Consider the following 3,614-nt stretch of genomic DNA (forward strand, 5'->3'; position numbering starts at 1 on the left):
TATAGTTATGTCTAATCATTACAGTTTTTCATTTTGATAATGTGGGCATTATTGACTTTTTATGGAAGCCAACATCAAAAATGGGTAACATCGTGATAAGTACAGAAAAGCTTGAAGTTATGTGGGATTTTGTCTGACACGGATCCACAATCAATGCTCTGGGAAGCAGCAGGGAAGAGAGCAAAGGGCACATTGCATTAGGTAAATCTGCTGCACAGGACCTCGTTAGAGTAATGAAGAGCAAGGATGTTACTTTGAGGACTAAGGCAGGCCTGACCAGAGCCATGGTTTTCTCCATTGCATCATATGCATGTGAACGTTGGACACTGAAGAAGGAAAACTGTAGAAGAATTGATGTATTTGAATTGTGGTGCTGGAGAAGAAAATTGAAAGTACCGTGAACTGTTAAAAGGACAAATCCTCCTGTGTTAGAAGAAGTAAGACCAGAGGGCTCTTTAGAGGCAAGGATGGCAAGACTTCATCTTACATACTTTGAACATGTTGTTGTCAGGAGAGACCAGCCCCTGGAGAAAGACATCATGTTAGTAACATGGAAGGGCAGTGAAGAAGCAGAAGATTCTCAGTGAGACCGATTAACACAATGGTAGCATCAACGAGCTCAGGCATAGGAACAATTGTGAGACACGGGACCGTGCAATGTTTCATTTTGTTGTGCTGTGGATCGCTGTGGGTTCAAGCCACAATGGTTCCTAACAATAACAACAACAACAGTAAAAAGTATCTGAATAGAAATATTATTGTCTTTCCTGAAAAAATGCTTAGCACTGGTTTGTTGTTGTTGTTTTCAGTGGGGGAAAAAAATAAAGCTATTGTTAAACAAATCAAAGGTAATTAACATGATGGGGTTTTCTGGGGGGTGGGGTGGGGGTGGAAGCACTATGAAATCAGTTTGGTACATCCTATAGCAATCTTATGCAGATACATACATCGATAGAAGGTTCTGCAGCAATATGGTTTTTAAAATTTTAAGTAGCTCTGACCTTTAATAAGAAGATAATATAAATGCTAGTACCTTTGATGCTGTTGGTAGAGAAATAGATTATTATTGACTTCCTTCTTTAGTATTTAAATTTTCATTTATTAATTACATTTGGCAAGTTTAAGATACACTAACAAATGAGTATACTTTTATTAATTGGATATTCCCAAGAAATCAGTAGAATCTTTTCCATTTCTTTCTCCCAGGAGGTGACATAGTTAACAACTTACTATTTCAAAAGATTAAAATTAATAGTTTTCCCTGGCTCCCCAACCTCCCGGGTCAGCAAGGCGTCTGACGGGGGCTCAGCATGCTCATGTGTCACCCTGGACAGATGTCCCTGCTGAGCAGGACATGTGTGCTCCCACAGCAGGGCATGGTGCCCCACGGCCTGCCCCAGGACATCATGTCCCCTCCAAAGGCCTCATGGCCCAGCAGAATTTCATGCTGATGAAGCAGCGAGACGTGGGGGCTGAGGCCTACTGCCAGCCCCTGCACATGCACTCCCCACAGGGCTCCCTCATGGTGTCCCACCCCGTGCGGCAGCTCAGCGTGTCTCTGGACAGCCAGATGGGCTACCCCCCTGCACCAGGGCCCATGGCCAATGTGCCCGCCCTTCCAGCGGCCCCTGCGGAGGCTGCAGCTGGGGGGAATATTGCAAACAGGAGAATCTGAAAGAAAACAACAAAACAAAAAACCTGCTAGTTTTCTCTTAATTTGAATGATATTTAAATCTTCAGAACATATTCTTTGTGTGAAATACTTATCACAAACTTACTGCTAGTCGGAATTATAACATACATGATCAATAACGTTAACTAAAATAATACAAATTTATATATATGAATGGAGGAATCTTATTTATAACATTCAGCATTCTTATGTCTGACAACATATCATTTTCACAGAAGTAAATATCACATCATTATACTTTATGACTGGTTATGATGTGAATACTCCACATTAGTTATCTTAAAGTATTATATTTCAAGCAAAATTTGTGGACATTTTCCATCCTAATCCACTCGAAGTGGACAGAGCAATTATGATGGATGATAGAATTCTTTACCTGGCAACAATGGTTGCCATAGTGACGACTGTGTGGGCAAGAAGCATCATGACTCAGTGCGTTTTCTCTGCTTGACTTCATCATCTCCAAAGGGGGAAAATGTACAACGGGTCGAGAACTGACTTTCAGGACTCTTTGTTATCATCTGCATTGCGAGTTAGGAAGAGAAAACGAGAACGTGGCGTCCCCTTATGAAAACACTAGTCCTCGGAAAAAAAGGACTTGTCATTTATTTGTTGAAACGTTTTGGGGGGGGTCAACAAAAAGGAAATCAGATCAACATGGACAAAGCATAATTACGGGACTCACTAATGAAACATGATTAATAATATGGTCTCAATGATCAAATTAAATGGGCATTATCTACACTTCCTGTCAATTTCATCCACTACAAACTGGAACAAAATGTAATAAGATGTATTATTTGTAAATGTCAAGACTCCTTTAATTTCCTAGCTCTAGGTTGAATATTTTTACAAATCAATGCAGTTCAGAGTAGAAGCAAGGATTCAACCCCTGACTCCTGGCAGCTCTGAGTACGTTGAGAATGTAACTCAGCTTTTGGTGACTCTGTCTCCCCCTCCTGCTCCCACTGCAGGAGCAGGTCGATTAGCTGGTTGTGCAGAACATGGTAGGGCTTGGCAGACTGGTCCCGAGCACCTGAGTCCTTCGGTCATGTGGCTTCCTCATTCTGGGCAGCTTGAGGGGCAAGAGCCACTGGCTGCATCCTGCCGGATGGGACTATTCTGTGCTTCTTCGACTGCTTCTCAGGACCGTGCTCAGATTACAGGGGGAGATGGTGACTGTCCTCCACAGGGGCAGCACTAGGGCTTCACAGGGTGGGGCCAGGCACTAGGCTATGGCTCCTCACCCCGTCATGTCTCCAGGGGTAGAGGTACAAGCAGAGAGTCTGGGTGGCTTCAGTAAGGCTGCAGTGTAATCAGGGGGGGAGGGATCAGAGGGTCTTGAGGGCAAGGTGGCTCCCTCAGGGATGAGGAGGAAGAGGCCAGGGGCCTCCAATGAAAAAAAAATAAATAAATTCATGAATGATAAATGTGTAAGCTTCAAATGGAACGAAGGTAAATACTAACAAAAATTACACCCCAAAATAAGAGATTGAAAGGTGATGGGCTGTGGATTGGATGCTACCTCTTTGGGGATAAGGAGTTCCCTACAGGAGATGTGTCTGCTGGCTGCATCTAAGCTGCCCAGCCAGGGCTGGAACGGGAGGCACAGGGGCTACTCTGAGCCCCACAGCTGTTGGAGGAGGAGCATGAACATAAATTAATATTGCTTAACTTTCCTGATGAGGTATTGCAGGTCTTAAAGGTTTATCTTCAAGCAAGCAGTCGTCTAAATGAAGCATCAACTAAATCCACATGGAAGAAGCACGCCAGCATGCGTGATCCAAGGATTGTAAGTAATGTAATCCAAATCCAAAGGAGGGAATGGCATCAGAGCGTAAATCAGAACACCCAGTCTGCAGAAGCCTGTGGCTGACAGTGGAAGCCCCAAATCCATTTTCAGGGTCCACACATAGATTTA

The sequence above is a fragment of the Echinops telfairi genome, unplaced genomic scaffold (genome assembly GCF_000313985.2).
Source record: "Echinops telfairi isolate 266 unplaced genomic scaffold, ASM31398v2 ScPeMD7_1;HRSCAF=3_0, whole genome shotgun sequence".
NCBI classification, from domain to species: Eukaryota; Metazoa; Chordata; class Mammalia; order Afrosoricida; family Tenrecidae; genus Echinops; species Echinops telfairi.